The sequence below is a fragment of the Sipha flava genome, unplaced genomic scaffold (assembly GCF_003268045.1).
Source record: "Sipha flava isolate LNK unplaced genomic scaffold, YSA_version1 36_pilon_pilon, whole genome shotgun sequence".
NCBI lineage: Eukaryota > Metazoa > Arthropoda > Insecta > Hemiptera > Aphididae > Sipha > Sipha flava.
This window is the reverse complement of record NW_020273076.1, coordinates 1281485-1302258: the sequence shown is the minus strand read 5'-3', so window position 1 is coordinate 1302258 and position 20774 is coordinate 1281485. Positions and strand designations below refer to the sequence as shown.

The window sequence follows — 20774 nt, the reverse complement described above, 5'->3', positions numbered from 1 at the left end:
TTTGAATTTTTACCGCTAAATACTTTAGAATTTTAATCACGTTACATTTTTAAACTGTTTTTTTTTTGTCTACTTGCATTTACGTGCATAATAATCTTGTGCGGTAATCGGATTATTGTTCTTACAATATTATACGTCTTATATACACTAATCCAAAACCCGTAGTATACAATAGAGACTGAGATAGAATATAAATTGACTATAAATAATAAAAATGTCAACTCTCAATTTCAAAAACTAAATAATTCTGTGATGAAATAATTAAAACACTCGACTTTTCAAGTGATGTTTTTGAAACTAAAAGAAATGTTCATTATTTAAATTATTTAGAAGAATATGTTCTTATATGCACGTGTTGATGTATTAACAATGCGTTTGGTACTATGGAAATATGAAACACGTTAACAGTGATTAAAATAATAATTATCCCGTAATATTTTGTGAATAACAATAAAAATTAATGTGTCTAGAAAATTAGTTCTAACCGTTATTTGATTTTTGTCTGTTTTAGGTATGTATTGTTCAGTTCTAACAGTCCAATAATTTTCGTAAGTATGAATTTCTACAATATGTTGAACTAAAAAAAAACTATTATGTAGTTGACAACTCGATTAAAATTTATAATTAGTTAACATTTCAAAGATTTATAGAAATGTCTTTACACATGAAACACTACTTCTAAGTTTTGGCCAAGATCTACTCCAACTCTAAAAGTTATATTCCGCATAAAACGTATTTACTAGTGTATTATAAATATTAAATTGTAACCAGATAAGCTTTCGGAATAGTGACGTATTATAATTCTTATTCTATAATTATCGTATGATACGGATTATGAGAAATAATAATAAATAAAAAATATCATTTCTGAATTCTCCTTTTTATGAAGCAAGCAAGCGTTAGGTTTACGATTTATTATTTTTTTTTGTTTTCTAGTGGTGTTTAGCAGCTGTGCATCAAAATTCGCTTTAATCGGATGACTGGTGCGATCGAAATAATTCGTTGCAAAATAGAAGTTCTTCGTCCATGTTTTGTATATATATGTAGGATATATTACATTGCTATACACTACTATTTATTTTGGTTGGTATATTTTCAATAGAAAAACCTAATAATAAACGTAGCTATACCATCCACGGCTTTCCAGACGCTTTTATTATTCTCGGATCTGACTTTTATCTTGTTAATAATTTTCATGTAATATATTTGACCCGACCGAACAACAGCTAGCTTATTTTTCTGAAACCTTCAAAGCTAGCTGTATATTTTACCACTATCATATCACCACGATGTCGAACGTAAACCATTATTCAAGTGTCATATCCGACCGAATCTTCTCGCGTATGTGTTTATGCCAGTATAGGGGTGTACGGCAAGCACACGCATACGAACACACACTGAGCGGACGCCACATCAACACACTGATGCACAATCGATTGACCCAAGAGAGCCGTTTTGAACACTTTCGTAACTTTGTTCTTTCTCCAACCACCACATACTTCGACAAGGATTGACACGTCGTCTGACGTCTGTCGGAAAAAGAAAAAGAAAAAGAAGTATAACAATAATAGCCCATGGGGGTTAATCCGCGACTTCTTGTCGTTGTTGCCGATACAGTTTCTCGAGAATACATGTATATGATGTTATTATCACTGCTGAGTCAAGGACTTTGTGCTGTAATGTGGGTTGCAAAAAAAGAAAAGTTCTTCCCGTAAAAAGTAAATTCATGAAAAACTGGGTATATATATATATATATTTGTACACGGAACATTCTTCGCGCAAACCTTTTATGCGAATTGATTAGACGCCGCCCTAAAACGTCGAAAAGGTCACGACAACAACGGAGAATTATGAGCATTGTATGTCTGTACATTTCATTTGTTATCGTGTTCCTTGCAAATAAAACGAATAAACGTTCACTCATGATGACGTACACGTCGATCGACAGTCTTCAGGAATATCCGAACGCACCCGCGATTTCGTAAAAGAGTATAAATTATTATAGTCGTTATTGTTATCATTATTATTGCTGTTGTTTTTACCTATTTGTTGATAATTCCCTTTAAACGTATTGTATTTTGTCGAGTCCTAATTAAGCCCAATTTACGGCAGTTTGTATGTGTATTGTACATAGTACAAATGAGTATTGATCGACGCTACGTTATTGTTTTAGTTTGGTTTACTCAATGTTTTAGTTTAGTGTTGCCTTGGTGGTAGGCTCATGTCGCTCATGTAATAATATTTACTCCATAATATGTGGTTTTAGGGAAGATTAAACAATTGAACGTGTTCACCGTGAATTTCTGTTAAGGGAATATCGATAATGCTGAAGGATATAAACAAATGTGATGGGTAATTAAATTGTGTAATTCATTATGTTTGCTAATGATTATTCAAAAACTGTTCTGCGATTAATAATCCATAAATAATCCATAGTCCCCGTGAACACGTAATTGAACAATAACATGATATCTATTTATCCGACCAGATATACTAATAGGAAGAAGTTCTGATTTTCTAAATATAAAGTTATAACTTGCAAGGTATGGATAAATATTACAAAGGTGAAGTTCATTCGGTTGGATGTGCTTAAAATTTATTTTTTTTGTTTAAATACATTACTGCAAATCAGTTTTTTATACCATAAAGTTACGAATGTACACATTTACAGATCATAAATGTACAAAGTTTTTGGATTAAGTTTCCAGCGGGGTTGATATAATTATTAATATTGGACCGAATAAATTAATTGTATATGTTATGGTGAAGATTTGAATCGGGAACGATGGTAGTCACGCGGTAGCCTATAGGACTCGAGACCCTTGAATGTAAGCCCTGTATCATTTGATAGAAAAAAACTATGTAATAAAATTAAGTGTACGAGTCGCAGCGTAGCGTTATGCAATAAATTCGATATCGTTTGAACTATATATTGAAACTATACATTTTTTTTCTTTCCTACGGCCGTTCCTCTCCGCCCTCCATCCCGTTTTTCGTTTTGGCGAATCATTCCGGAACCACTTTCGCATTACCCGAAAGTCGAGCCACGGCAGCCTCAGCGTCCGCGCAACATCTGTACACACCACGTATACAGTGTTGAGATTTATCTAGATAATTATTTAATTATCATTTATCTTGTCTAGATAAATTATTTTATTTTATCTAAAAAATTATCCAAGATACAAAATTCAACTATCCATAGAAATTCGTTTCTATATAAAATAAAAGAATTACATATTTTTATTAAAAATTCATTTTTTTTTTTATAAACAATACTTTGAACTTGAATTGTTAAGTCATCTTGGTAAAAAATTGCACGTTTATAATAATATAATATATTAGGTATTATTAATTATTAATATTTTCTTAGAGGCCCGGAACTAGGTGCTCAAATATAGAATATAGGTAAATTCATTGTTATGTTGTGTAAGTGACTCGTTGACAGTCATTATACCCGCCTACCTTAGCTAATATTCAAACGACACCTCTGCTTTAAAGTTCAGGTATTATAAAAAATTATCTATTTTTTTATCCAAATAAGAAAATATTTATCTTTTATCTTGATAAATTTTGATTTAGTTATCTTCAAACACATAATTTTTTGTCGTACATCTTTATTTGGATAAAAAAAAGTACTCGTTTAATCCCAACACTACACGTATGTAATACGCACTTATGGCGGACCGTCGTCAACTGTACGTTTAAAATACTTACATAATATACATACAGTTGCAGCAAACACGTGCTTGCGGCGAATACGAATAAAAAATTATGCGCGGGAGACGTTATCGTCGTGTAAATACGACGTGTATTACGTATTACGCATGTATTGCCGTCGTTATTCATCGGCTGACGTATATTATTATATTACAGTATCGTTACGTGTTTTCCATCCGACACAGTTGCATTGCGCGGTAGATCACAGTGTTCCGGTGAAACCGCGTTTGTTGTAATGGGTAACTTTTCGAGTATACCCTTTTGGATACGATTGAGTTATGTATATTTATCAGCATTCTGATCTATGGAAAACGTACACACGTGTTTCGGGTTGTCAATGGTATCGAACAAAAGTATGGTATTTAGAATATCGACATAATAACCAATTTTTATCAATCACGATTTATATCATAATTTCAGTATCAATAAAAATCGGTATAATACATATATCGATAACAAAAAAAAAAAAAAAAATAAAAAATTGAAATAAAGCCGAAAATCACGTATATGATGGCTATACAGATAAGTATGATCTGGTGTTTACAAAAAAGAAGCGATATAAGCAAGGCGCAATGGACGCAATACGCAAGGGTCGGCGTCAAAAACAAAACAAACGGGGTCGGCGGCAGACAACAGTTTTTGATTGAAATCTCGGTTTGTCACGTGCAGAGGTGGTTCCAGAAATTGTTCAAGAGGGGTGACATAGTCCTATATACAAATAGGATTTATGTATGGTAAGTTGTAGCTTTGGGAACAAAGTTAAATTTTATAACACTTAAAAAAATAAAATAATATAATATTATGGTATTATATATTAATAGTGTACTCTATTTTTATAATACAAAATCAAGTTTTCGTTGTTTTACTTTAGGAAATTTGTTAGTTATATTTTTTATATTATTTTCACTGTAAATATTTATATTCTTATGTATATTGCAGAAGAACCAACCCTATCAATCTTTCTTTTTCCATTCTTACCATTAACTAAATTATAAGCAGTCTTAAAGAGAAAAAAACTTTTTTCCGTTGCTGTGACAGAAATTGGCAATCTAAGTAAAATTTTAGAAATATTGAATAGTTATTTTAATCTAAATGATTTAATGTCTCTTGAATAAAATTTATATTTTTAAACTCAAGATTTAATCATAAAAAACTATATTTTTTTCATGGAAACAACCAAAATGACGTATGGTGCGTGACGGTCAATGATTTCCTGTAGTAACGAAGATAATGTTTCAATCATTTTTAACTAAGTACATTACATAATATTATTGATTGATACAAGATACAACATAATTATTGGTGTATGGCTTGTATGTACAATAACTTATAACCGATTTCGTACGATGTAAATTCTTCATATTATTCTATTGGTAGACAAACATTTTAGGATTCTAAAATGATCAATAAAAAAATTATTTAATAGTATTTTTGCCATGTATGAAAAAATCATTTTTCGAATATTTGAGGAGGCTCTTTAGTTCCCTCCCCCCCCTAGGATTCCCGTCTTGTCATATAAGGAAATGCAAAGCTAGCGTGTTCAAACAATATATTTAATTTGGTTCTAACTTAAAAGTATTATTAATGCAAATGTAAACAAAAAAAAGAAATATTATTTAAATATATATTACCACGATATTATAGTTATATCTAACGATTTTATCGATAGTAAATTTGTATCAAAAAAAAAGGTTTTGATATACCGAACAAATATATCGATTTTTTAACTTATCGATGTATCGTTGACATTAGAGCTCTTAATACACGTGAATTCACGGAATTCACGTGTCACGTGTCACGTGTAAAATCCAAAATAAAAACGTATATCCTTAACTTAATACTGTACTATTAATATTTTATTTTAATTTTACCATTGTAAAAATGGATATATATTTTGGATAAACATGTATTTCACGTGTACACGTGAATTCCGTGACACGTGTTTTAAGAGCTCTAGTTGACATCGCTATACGTGTGTAATATAAGAAAATGTTTTCCAATACATAGATTGTTTTATAGTGCGTGCGCGCGTTTTACATAAATCAGAATGTAGAAAATTACGTTGTTTAAGCATGCATAAAAAAAACACTCTGTACACTTTTACACGTACGAATTGTTCAAATAAAACACGCGTAAAGGCCGAAAGTCGCGTATATTAAATGCTTCGTCAGCGGACGTTACTCGGACAGTTATTAGCTTTGCGTGAGCCTTGCGACGTTCTCCTTAGCTTTGCTAATTCATCATATCTCCGCACGCGAACCAACACCGCCGGGACTGTTGACGTGAGGACTCCTCCCCCCATCGATTTGGGGTCATCGTAGTTCACCCCACAATTGTGTACGAGGAGTCCGAGTGGGTTGTCGTGTCAATGTCACTAGACTGACAGTAGAGGGTGCTTTGTATTATATGATATATATGAACTATAAATCGTACTTAACCTATCGTAATAGTATAAGTGTTAATTTATAACATTCGAAAACATTTTTCGAATAGCTAAAGTTTTGGAACAAAATAATAATAATAACAATAACACTTATGTTGTTCTATTGCCAAGATAAAATTATTTGAATAGTTAACATATTATTTTATTCAAAACGCTTTTGACGGGAAATCATTTCCCGCGAAAACTATATTTTCATTTTTTTTTTTTGTGTATATCCAATATAATTTACAAGTATCGTTAAAACTCGTTACTGTCGCGTTATTCGTACGTGTTTATTTGTGTACAAATGTAAAATCGACGATGAATCATCACAAATATATTATGCATTAACATGATTCTCGGCCATGGTCGTTGTAGTTAGTTGTTGTAGTCGTGTTATTACTTATTCTATCATAACATTAAAAAAAAAAAAAAAAAAAAAAAACTGAGTAAAATCAACGAGATTAAAATACGTGTAAATAATATTTATTGAAAATAATTTTTTTTTTTTCTTTACCAATTCATAAAGTCTTACACTAGAAACAACACTGATGTTTGTGTGTATATATGCGTGAATTTGTGTTTTTATTTTATTGCGAAATTATAATTCCACTTCCCGTGGTGTACGGAAAGATCGGCAGGTGCAAATGGTGAAAACGGCTTTCGCCCTTCACCAAATTGTTTTGCGGAGTAATTTATTTGCAACCCATATCAATATATCATTCGCTTTAATCGTAGCAAATCATAATTATTAAATTATATCGACGTGCTAAAACCAAACTGATGCCTCGCTTGTTTTGCGAGCGTCACTGTTGCTAGGTTAAATAATTCGAAACACATTCAATCACAACTGTGCTACACTGCCCCGGAGAAATTCTAGTTCTTCGATATCGTGATCAGTGTTGTGCTTAGATAAAAAAAAATTATCTAGATATAGATAGATAAAATAATTTTTATCTAGATATTTATATAAGGCATCAACGTTTTCACCCGTTTGTAGGCGAACTCTTTTAGTCTTGAGTAATGATTGTATTATGTAACGATCCATTTCAAAATATAAAATATTTCACCAATAAAATAAAATTGAAAGTCATAGACAAAATTATGAAAAATATGAAGACGGTCTGACGATAAACATTGAACACGTTGTGGATGAGAGTGCGCTGAGTACAGTACAAGTTTTTAATAAATAACAGACGTTTCACGCCTTATATTTATTTTGTTGTACAGTAATATTATGTAGACACATCAAAGTACGAATTCATAGAATTGGTAATGACAATTATTTAGAGCACATGATTATATAAACAATGGACATAAAAATAAATATTGAATTTAAGGTGGTCGAATGATGATGGAGAACGATTAATTTTTGTGTAGGTAAAGCGTAATGCATATTGTAATATTGCTATTGTCTTATCGACAATTATTTCTGTATTTTAGTATTTATAAATCATTTACCGGGCAGCTGCAATAATAACCAGTTTAGACGTATGGTGCTTTATCTCTGGTTCTAATATTCTTGTAAATGCTCTTTTGTCGTTCATAATACCACAGAACAATAGTAATACGAGCATAAGACTTGCCGTATGGGACATACTATGAAATTATAAATAACTCACCTCTCATGCATATTATATAGTTAATATATGTCTATATCAGTGATGGGAATTATTCAAATATTCGAATATCAGTATTCGATGCTACAATACAATACGTAACGAAAATTATTCGTTTTAGTTTTCACGCAACATAAAACGTTTAGTAATAATTGGTTTTGTAGCATCGAATACTGATATTTAAATAATTCGATTATTCGAATATACATAATAAATTGTCATTTTTCATAATTAATAATAAATGCTATGTAAAACTATTTTAGAACCAATTTTAGCAAGTAAATATACAATTGAAATTTCTTATTTAGTTATTTATTTTATATTGATTCAATTATTGTAATAGATTGAATGATAAAATTTTAGATTAGTTATTACTAATGATTAGCTACAGATTTTGTGAATTACCTAGATAAATTTATCTATATGACTATGATTTTTATCTAGATAAAAATTAGATATCAATTTTATTTTTTATCTAGATAAGATAACGATATGAAGTTTTTATCTATATAACATATCTAGATAAATGAATCTAAAGCACAACACTGATCGTAATACTATCATAATATTGGTAAACGTTCAAACTATTTGGAATAATACTAGTTCTAAGGGTGTACAGTTGAAATTTAAACTAAAACAAAATATTTGATCCCTAAGTTTGTAAAGGACAATATTTATTCGTATATAACAGCAAAATATCAAATTCAATATCATATACATAAATATACTTACGGGTTTCAAATCGATCGCAAATGTATCGCAATTCTTGTTTGCCGCCGAGTTCACTATTATAAATAACCAATTATAAAATGTAAGTTTCTAACGTTTTACTGTAATTTTTGGTAATATAATTTTTGCTAGAGTTTTAACGTTTTTTTATTCCAAGTGCAGGAGATAAAAATGTAAGTACAATCGATGCAGCATTAAAAATATATTTCAGTGACAAAAAAAAATATATAAAAACTCGGCAAACAGATTAAACCCTTAATCCATTATAAAACGTCAAAAAGTTTGTCTAATTTTTCGTATATGTAGATTAATTTTTCACACGTATTACTGTAAGTTTAATAAAATTTGGTATATTTTTTGTGTGTGTGTATATTTAAACTTAGAGAGAAAATGAATCGGTCTAGCTGAGCAAAGAGCAAAAATAATCATAATAAACAAATTAAAAACGTAAATCCGTTATAAAACACTAAGTAGTTAAAATTTATAAATATGTAAATTGCATTGCCATAACATGGGTCGCTAAGATTTTAACCTCTGGTAAAGTGCCATACTATTATGGTCCGTATGAAAAATAAGCATCAACCCAATTTTTATTAACACAGGAATCGAATATCTCAAAAAACCGTATACAAATACTAGGCACCTACCATGGCGTAAAATTCCAAAACTATTCCATTTTATTTTTTTATTGAACAATTTAAATACTCAAATAATATTTATCATATCATGTGTTATAACGAAGAAAAGATTTGAAGTTTACTTTTGCTTTTATCCGATATTTTTCCTCCCTACTGAGTAAATTTTATGCAGTGATATTGAAGGTATTTGTTTTGTCTCTAGTTCGGATCAGGTTTCCCTAATCATAAAATAATATACTCGCATAATATTAGGAGCAATAATTTCAAACTATTTTATGAATATGTATCAAATATTATGATATGAGGCAACCTGCGCCAAATAAATTTAACACTGTAAATATGCATAATTCTGGAAATTATATTTCTGTATATTGTTGAGAATATTAAATAATACAAGTGAATTCTACATTCGCGTTCACTTATATAGATTTCATTATGTTGTTATAATTTCCCTTTATTTTTTGGTTACTCTATAACTCATACATTATTATCGCTACATCTTTAACGCAGGGTCAAACGTTTAAATTATTTAGCATTTCTCTATTACGTCCTTTAACCGTTTGTGTCCCATGGCTATAATATGTACCCATTTTATCGAGCTCTGCATCTATTTTAAATTCACTTCGTGTAATGTTTTTTTACTTGAAAACATTCAAGTTAATTATTTTTTCAGTGATTAAATATGTTTTTATAAAGTATTAATTTCAACTATTGAAATACATATTTTTTTGGCACCTAACGATATTAAATAAAACACAAATAGGCCAAATAAATATTTTTTATTTTCAATATTATCTAAAACAACTCTGGGTTAATCTTGAACATGATTTTCATTCCATATATTGCTTGAAATTACTTATTTCAAATAAAAAATAATGTTTACTGCTATGGAACAATATTTTAATGTACACCAGTTTTTCCGTTTAGAAAATCGACTACTGAGAAAATATAAAGATTACCTACTTTGAGTAAATAAAATACCATCTGCGTCCAATTTAATATATTAAAAGTTGCTTTTTGAAATTGTTGGTACAGATTTATTATTTGTTAAGTGTTAACACGCTTAGAAAAACATTATTGTTAACTAATATGTTTTTCGGTTTACTAAGAATCTAAAATATTATATTTTTTAAACATAGCTTCACAAATAATTTTCATTTTGAACATAAGTTGTAAATTCTATCAGATGATAAAATAGAATACTGTACTAGGAAAAATGTAATTTTGGGTGTAACATTTTTCTTTGTCTGTCAGAATGAGTCAGCAAAACAGTTCAGTCATTTATCTTTAATAAATATTCTAAAACTACTAATAAGTAGAACTACATTGAATTTGTTGATACATGTTTATGTTTCTGTGTTTATATCTATGTATATTCTAATACAGGAGCATGGTGTACTACATTTTGACCAGGAGCCAAATATACTATCCCACTTCCCACCTATAATTAATATTTACACTTAAATTTAAATGCTAAGGATGGTATATAATTTATTAAAAAATTAACTTTTTTTTTTACAGTATTAAATGTTTTATAACAAAAATATTTAAAATTGATTATGCTGCATTGAAATTATACATTTATTGTTAACAAATATTATTTTAAAGTAACGGCTTCATTATTACATCACTTGTTAACGCTTATTTATCTATGGATTATTAGTATCTTATCATCATGTGGTTAGATGAGCGGTGCAATACCCGTATTGTAAGTTTGTTAACTTATGCAAAATAATAATTCAATGGCAGTTATTATTATACCATATAATTATATATATATATATAAATTATAGCATAAATACGATAATTATAATAATATACGAGCGTACCTCTATACAGCATTAATATTCGAGTATTTGGATTCAAATGATATAACTGTTTATATTACTTTATTAATTATGTTGTAACTAAGTAACTTATAACATCATATGAGTTATCGTGTAGCATTGTTAGACTTAACGGCGTTTATGCCTATACTTTACTTAGGTACCTATAATCATAGGCGTATATTCCTACCCACCCACCCACCTTATATCCAAAAGGGGTCGAGGCCCCTGAAAAATCCCCTCACCATGCTACTGTTTAAATAATCTGTTAACAATAATAATAATCTCTCTATTATTTTCCTCTTCCTTAATTATTTTTTGAATAATTTTAAATGAGTGTATTATACGATATAATATTAATATTCTTTAATAATTTATTTCCAAACAAGTATAAAGAAAATGCATAATATATAAAAATAATTTATTTAAATAGGTTGGGAATTTAAGATTATAATATAGCTAATGATCCTCATTAATAATGCATTCATTTAAACATCCATCGTTTTTTATTAATTGTTTATTAAATCCCATGTTTTTGCTGTATTTAGACATAAAGTCCAAGGAATCAGAAATGCAAAACCTGTACGTTTATGATGTGTAATATATTCAGTGCTGTTTAATACTTGCCATATTTAGCCATTTACGATGGTTTAAGTGAACCATACATTATTGGGCTAGTAGTATGTATGTGAGCGCGTGTGTGTCAATAAGTACCTAAATACTGAGTAAAGTATTTTATATAGGTACTTACATAATCAGAATTAAATTCATAATTTATATGGAATTCAGTAATAATTTAATTTATACGAACTGGAATATGATTGGTAGGTTAAATTTATGAATGAGACGTTAAAGTTTAAAAGTTATTACCTAATGAATTGAAACTCATTATGATTGTATTATTATGTATTGTATTATTATCGAATTATGTTTCACTCGTTTTATTATTGATAATTGGATTTAGCATGACATGACTTTTGATAACTCGTGCTTAATATTTTGTTTTTCTTCCCTTTTGACCGTAATGGTTCAACAGCCTCCTTCGGAATTGTGTTTGCTTTTGCTGGCATAAGTGAACACAACTCTTAAGATGGCTTTTGTACCACTACAGTCGAAACGTCAAACTAAACAATACATGAACAATAATACTACATTTATATAGTACATGGAATATTGTGTATATATATATATATATATAGGTACTATATACCATCACCCACATTTTTATTATCTATAGTAGTTACGAAAACAAATAAATAACACAAAATAACATTTATAACGCAATTTCACATAATTACTCGTATCAATTGACTTTATATTCAAAACTTAAATGTAAACTTCTTAACGATTTTATAATCTACGAGGAGGGATTTTGAATTCTCAAAACGCATTATAATATAATACATATGCATTATTATGAATAAAATATTACTTATAATTTTATAAGTATCTCGATTATTATAATCAGATTTAAAAACAACGTTCCAGTGTTTTAAAATATTACATAAAGCATGGAAGAAATTTAATTCTAATTATGCTATTAAATATATTTTATTTCTATCTTTAAACTTTTTTTGTCACAAAATATTAATTTTTTTTTTTTTTTTTATTACAATTTAATAAAATTATTTCAATACAATTTTTTAATTTGAAAATAAAAATTAAAATTAAAACTAATTCGAACTATTAAAAATTCGATTTTATTACACCCATTAAACGCATATTTAAGACTAACAATCAACTTCAGTAGTAATTTCCAGTGTTACTTAATTGTATTCTTTATTTTTAATTTCTTCTTCCGTTTGTTTAATTTCCCGTTTATCCGTCTCATGTCGATTCATTGAAATACATTAAAACTATATACTTTTTCTTTGTCTTTTTTTTCTTCAGTTTAACTTATTACCTAATTAATTAACAATCATATTTGGGTCTCGGTGGACATTTATTTTTTTCTTATCGGACGCTAGCCAAAATAATTCAGTAGTATACCGCGGAAATAACGCAAACGTATTTTTAAAGATACTCTACGCCTCTACTGCTTTGGAGTATTATATATTATGAAGGTCGCTGCATAAGGTTTATTTTTCTTCATTTGTTTGGTTTTTGACGTCTTGTTACAAATAAAAAAAAACCTTGCACCTGAAAATTGAGGCCCCTCCATGTTTATTATCTGTCATTGGCCGTATTATTTGATTTGCAGTTCCATACTGCACCAGCTGATAATTCATAATCCAGTCGGCAGTACTCATATATAATTTTTGTGATGAAAAGTGAGTGAGAGAGAGTGAGAGAAAAAAAGGTGACGGGTTACCTACGTTTCACATCAGGAGGGGTACGTTAATAATGCAGTCTCCGAGAAGGAGCATATGACATAATAAGGCATTTCGTGCTAAAGGCAGATGTTTTATGTACATTTTTAAATACTTCAACGTAGTATTACTAATAATAGTAATACACGACTATGCGGTGTACTCGCTGGATCTAAATAAATGTACCTATGCGTACAGTTATGCCACGAGAAGTGTTATAGATCAATGATGAAAATTTAGATTTTTATAATTATTTTTACCGGTTAGCTTAATAACCAAATTACATAAATAATATTAGTTAATAATAATCAAATGATCTATAACTAATTTGCAATACTAAAATGTGCACAGTTACTTTGAGTATTCAGTAATTATAAATTAAAAATTAAAAATAGCAAAATTATGCCATATTATGTGAAACTTGACTAATTTTTATTTGAATACCCTTAAAATACTTATCACTAAATATCCTTGCATTGTCTTAACTCTACAGAGTTGAATATCGCATTGACTTTCCCTTTCGTTGAATTGACAGTGGTATATGGAACTCATGACGATGATAATGATGATAAACATTGTATTTGGTAATCGGTACCTGGTCTGGATAATGTAGTTACCTAGGGTCTGTAACATTGAGTAAGCAAATATTAAATGTGTTCGCAATTCCTTCGAGCACATATTATTATTATCATAAACGTGTGGAGGTGAAAATTGTGGATTTTTTCTACATCGCATCACTTCGCGTCTCTGAGAGATCATTCGGCAATCGTTCACAACGAGGCCGTCGTAGTTACCATTCGGTCGAACGTGTTCATACGAAAAAATAAATAAGAAGGGAAAAACTAACCGCAAACAGGTGCTCATATATCAGTGGCTGTCGGTTGCAGGGAAATAGGAAAACGCGGGAATACTGCAGTACAGTATCGTTCCCGTGACGATAATATAGTGCACACTTGTCCGTCCTCCTTATCATGATACCCAATGCGGTGCGGGGAGGATGGATAGTGTAAAAGTAAAAAAAAAAATAAATAAATAAAAAATATGTATAAATACAAATTATTATTATTTACGATCGATCGTACGCGTGGCTGATTGCTCGACGGGTTTTAATAATGCTCTGTAAAAATCGATTCGGCCATTTTTCAATTTCACACTCTATTGAAAAATACTAACCAATGGTAATTTTATCCGTTACGTATACACTCAATTAATCCCTTCATCGTTAAGATTTGAAACTAATATATTTACAAATGTCGTTTAATTATCTAACCTATATATTTCCATTGGTCATACATAATTGTATATACTCGTATTATACATGGCAAAATCGTACTTGTGTTTTTTTTTCCTAGTAAATTTTTTATTCGATAACGAAGTATTTGAAATCGATTTCGATTTCACCCTTTTATTAATTAAACTAGAATCGAGAAAACGAAAAAATATTTTTTCCATGTGTATAATACTTGTGATCGTATTGAAAATTGAGTCTTATTGTTTTATTTTTATCCGGGAGAAAATATGAAAATATTATTTACTTAACATTCACTATAATATTGAATAAGTTAAAAATATATTTATATATATACACTATATGTATAAACGCATATTCAAATTAATGTGTTTAATTATTTTTACATAATACTAGTATATAGTAATTGGAACAACGCATGCGACTAATTTGAGATTAATCCTGAAAACATGAAATCATTAAGGAATATATGATTTATAAAAGTCCATATGAAATTTTAATGAACAGGAACATACCGCTCCTCTCCTGATTAATACATTTTGTATGTTTTATTATATATTGAGACATAATGCTCACAGCGTGCCACTACATTACGAACTAATAGATATTTTAGCATTTCATATAAAAATAATCATTCGTAGTAATCCACTTATTCGTGTTGTTGTTATAAAATGAACGGCTTCACAGTTTACTGAATAATAATTCACCACTCTTGTAAATATAATTCTCAGGTAAATGATGAAAGTTTTTAAAATTAAATTAGATGCTCCATTAAATAATAATTAAAAATAAAATTAATTTTTTTACCAATTTTATAATAAATTATAACACAAAATTATTCGTTATGTATCTATAAATATACATTATGAATTACGATTGTAACATATTTTGTTTTATTCTAATACTCACTGTGAAATTAATGTATTTTCATTGAATGTAAAAGTTATCTGAAAATATATTTTCTAGCTTCTAGAAGATATTTAAATTATTTAAAAAGTATAAAATATTTTATGGATCATTAGGGATATTTTATTTTAATATCTGGTTATAAATTTGAAAGTATTTTAGAACAAATGATTAAGTTTTTTTTTTTAAACTTTGTTGATACAATTAGTTCCAAAAATTATTAAATATAATATAATAATTGTATTCATGAAAAGAAAAATAGTAATAATATATAGATTAAATTAAAAAGCCTGTATGATATTTTTTTGTTGAATTGAAAAGATGTTTGTAGTATTGAAAGGTATATTGGAGGCGCTTAAAAGGGACAGTAGGTGGTCATGATATGTTGATAGACTGGGATAGATGAACAATAAATGGCTGAAAATATCAATTTTTGTGACTGTAGAAGATATTTTTAAGAAGTGCAATATACTTTTGACTAAACCAAGACTTGCATTATGTCAAACTAACGGTTCTAACATTATAACAGATTCCGTAGCAGATTATTATAAAATTATTATTTACAGATTAAATCATGATTTATTTATATCATCTTCAAAATCGAAATATTTTGTCCAACTTCTTATATCTTTTTCCTAAACTAAATCTTTAGACAAAGTTTCTTGTAAAAAGTTGTTTGAAACCTACAGTTCAATTATACACGACGATTCCTTAGAAATTTAGAAAAATGAAGTAGAAATTTAGCGACGACGACTAGTTGGTAAAAATATTCGAAACGCCCTCGATGCTCTCGATATTTGTAATGCAGATGCGTTTCCAAACTTTCATAAAATGTTCCGAGTAATGTCAGTTTTGCTGTGACTACAATGACTAATGAAATATCATTTTTAACATTATGTCGGCTGAAAACTTACTTATGATCAACAATGGAAGAAGATCGCTTAAATAGATTGTCATCATTGAATACACATTGTGGTATAAACCTGGACATCAATTAAGCACTGAATCAATTATTTTCTGTCCCTCACAGAAATACAAGATTATTTTGTCAACAATTTAGCTGTGCGTTTACTCATACGATTAAATACGGAAATCACAATGGAAACACTTGATCTACACTATAGTATACACATAATGTGATCTAGTGATTGGATGCGTTCTTACCTTCGCTTGGTGATTCGCTTTGCTCAGGTTGTTCACGATAAAAATAATTTTGCCCTGCACTTGTTTCGACGGTAGGATTATCTGGACATTGTCCACCAGTTTGATGAACTCCGGACGTTCCGGGGTAGGCCGCAATACATCGGTCGCTGCCGCCTTGGTATTCTCCGGATGTTCACTCGGTGTTGGCAATCGACTGTCGACAACTGTATTCCAGACACACGATTCCGTTACTCCTCCGTTGATTTCTTCAGTCGTAGATTTTCGTTTGACGGCGATTTTTGAGCCGGTGGTTCAAGTCCGTTTATGCCGTAATTTATGCACTACGCGAAAAGATGAACCACGTTCAATGGTTAGAATAAACAATGAAATGACGTTTTGAAAACGCAGTGAATTGGATTTTACCAACTTTGTTTATTGAAAAATATATCAATTATTTATACTAAATTAATTTCTAAATTGATGCTTCAATAACAAAGCATCTTAAAGTTTTATAATCGGTGTTAGGACTTACCAAGATAAATTTATCTAGATAAATTATCTAAATAGATTTTTTGTCACCTTTTTATCTTATCTAGATAAATAACGCTAAGTTATCTAATTACTTATCTAAGATACAATGTTTACTTATCTAGATAATTGTCTGAATTCTTACCAAGATTAGAGTTATTTTTATTCTTGTATGGAGATGAATCTAATAAATCAGAGATCATCAAAATCGGTCCAGCTGTTCTTGAATTATAAATTCTGTAACTAACCCGACTTTTTTTATATATATAGATTTTGTATTTATAATTATAATTCGTGTATTATTAATAGGTAATTATTATTTTTTGGTATGACATTTTGTTTGTATTTTCATGTCGGAAAAATATTTTTGGTATTTTTAAACTTAATTTTTTATTTTTCCATGGAAATTCCAAATATAGTTATTATTATTATTATGTATATTTGATTTTAGTATACACACGTAACTCATACGCTGAATAGTCAATACTTCACTCATGGAACCCATAAAGTCGTAACTACTTATAGAATAATGAAAATCATCAAATTAAGATTATATGGAAAACAATATTGTTAACTTAGTAGAAACTTAGTAGGTTTCGTGTTAGTATTTTTAGAATGGTTTTTTTTGTCTTTAAAAATCTGAGAACTGAAGAAGATAGTACTGATATCAAGTCATTCATAACAACAGATAATGACGGAGAGGAAACAAATAGAGAAATTGAAGAACCTGAGTGTAATGTATTAAACTATTCTAAGGTCATTCAAATAAAAAATTAACAGCTTTCACTCTTTAAAAATGTGACGTAGATGGCCATAATATGTTCAAAACAGCAAAGATTTATTTTCAAAAAAAAATGTTCTTATAATATAATTAACTTAAAACAAACTAATATAACTTAAATTTTAATATTTATAAAGCTTATACAAGATTTTAATAATTTTAAACTGTATCTACATTTAAAACATTTTTTAGTACCAATATTTATATGCGTTATTTATTTGGTATTTTATTTTTAAAATTTACATGTACTCTGTATAGCGGTCACCTAGAAAAATAAATAAAATTTCAACAACTTCTGTTACCAGTCATTTTTATAGGACGGGCACCTTTAAATAGCGGTTATTAATTCCTGTTTCTTTATTAACCATTGTAAGGGAGTTCTACTGTACTATCATTATCTATAATTAATTATTAAGATATAATAATATATAATAATATGTAATGTGTATTATATACTTATAAACATAATATGTATTTATATATTATGTTCCTTTGCGCTTTTTGGACTATAAATCACTATTTTAGTTTCCATGCAATAATTTGTTAGATTAAGATCAGACATACTATGCTGTTTGTTAAATAGATTATTATCCGATTTTTACAATAGTATTCCTACAGTCACGGTAATATCGACGAAAAAAATCCTGGGACATATTTTAATTGATCAATTAATCTACTATTTATTTACAAAACAGTTAACTACGGATTATTTGTCGTATAATTATAAACATAAAATGATTATAATATTATGCCACGGACGCTGACTAGGGTGACCGCAATATGTTGCCCGAACGTAAACTCACCACTGCACCGGATAAGACAGCGTTGAATACGTCTTATATACGGGGGTTGGTATTTACGTACATATGTAGTATTATATCATCATGTGTTTATATATAAATACACACATATCGGTGAACGCGTCATGTCGTGTGCAAACGTGGTGGAAGAGTAACTTTTCGACGCTTCGGGCTCACGATGATCAAAGTTAGGTAGTTCATTATGTAAACGATGTCTTATTACAGAACACATAAATCGAATACTCATTCGCCTGTATTATATGTCTGTAAAAGGCAACCGCACCATGGTAGTATAATTAATATAATATATATATATATATATATATATATATACACATATTATAGCACTGGTAGCACTAAGTTTATTTTCCAATAAAGTAGATATGTTTAAAATTAACGATCCAAACAAAATAATGTAAAATAATATTTTTTATCAAATATGCAAATTATGCATTCAAATTGTATATCACGTTAAAGTGTGATGAGCATGCGATGAAATAGTATAAAATTAATACAAATATTGGGTAATATATATAATAGTTATAATATATATAATATAATGGATAATATTCATAATAGTTTATAATGACCGTGTGGTTTTTCAGTTTTTTTATGTATTCAGACGAGAAGAAAACGATGCCGATGCAATTAGATACTCGTATTTTTCCTTTTATAATTTATATAATTTTCGAGGTTAATAAAAAAAGATTTTCAAAAATCCTAAATTCATTGAAAATCTAAATGTTTTGAACTATGTTTGTTATTGATGGGGTTTATACTGTTATCGTTATATAATTTATCGCTTAGAAAGTAGGAATAATTAAGTTAAAATCTCCTTATCAACAAAATTTTATTTTACATAATATTATTTCTGATAATTGGATCTTCTAGTCTCGTATGAAATTTTGTTGTAAGCATATTATGTCCTTCTGACTAGTTTTATAATATATGACACACTGTAAACCAAATGCATCCCTTGGATGTAAATTCTCGGTCCAAGGGTGGTATTTTATTTTACGTATGCGACCTGGTGTAAATGTGTATATGTGCATGTGGGTGTGTGTAGGTGGCACGTATTCTCGACGGATAGTTGCAGTGTAATATTCTGAAATACTGCTACGATAACGTGTCGTGAAAAAAAAAAACAATAACGGTAAAAAATTGCCAACCATATTAATAAAAATAATAGCGTGTGTTTGCAGGTCCACATGGTGGTAAATAAACATTTGAATAAACAAGTATAACAAATACACCCAACGGCCGGTGCGGTTTCCCGTCTATTATACACTATAAACCGCACGTACATAGCAGGTATAACAAACCCATTATATCGAACTGTGTGACGCGTATATAGTAAGTTTAGACCCCCAGGTCCAATAATGAAAAAGTTTTTTTTCCCTATGTTATTCATTTTTTACATAAATCTCTTATGTTTTGTATATAAATAAAAGCTGAAATAAAATTATTGTACTACGTCATTCTTAATATTTTCGTTCTTTTGATATAACTCTACGCTGCACTGCGCAGTACTATTAAAACACATATAAGCCAGACTCCGACACAGACAATATGTAGTTAAAAATAATTTGGGCTATTAAAAAGTTATAGGTAACAGTATTATATAACTACATAAGTTTAAAATAATTTTTATCAATAACTAAATAGTACCACGGTTGGTTACCATGATAAAACTTATACAACAAAAATTACGTGTAAATAAATAATTAATCAATGGTCTAATTTTAAATAACCATAATAATCAATATATCAATAATCATCGTATTTTATAATATAAATATACTTTTTTTTTAAAAAATATTGTGTGAATAAGACAAGCTTCCAGCAATCAACGAATTTGTTCTTACTGTTGAAAATCATTTTGTCTGCTACTGTTATCCGAAAAAAATAGGAACATTTTGAGTGATAAAATTGTCGCTATGTCTAAGGAAAATATCTTATTCAAAAGAATTATTTGCGTATTGTAAAATGTAATTATTTAAATTGATAATTTAAAAGTTATTAATTAATAAAAATAAAATATTACTTTGGTGGTAAAATAATATTTTTAGTTTTAATTTTTGCAACCGCAATAAATTAGTCACAGCAT

General features: G+C 28.8%; 1 protein-coding gene and 1 long non-coding RNA gene across 8 annotated transcripts in view; both read left to right on the top strand.

Annotated features, from left to right (window-relative positions):
* LOC112687940 (Kv channel-interacting protein 2-like) overlaps positions 1 to 20774 on the top strand; it is a 325918-nt gene that overhangs the window by 238843 nt on the left and 66301 nt on the right. The gene's annotated exons all lie outside the window — the stretch shown is intronic.
* LOC112687952 lies at positions 3885 to 4758 on the top strand. Its single transcript, XR_003149032.1, has 3 exons — positions 3885 to 4070; positions 4138 to 4451; positions 4657 to 4758. It is a non-coding gene; the product is annotated as an uncharacterized LOC112687952 (long non-coding RNA).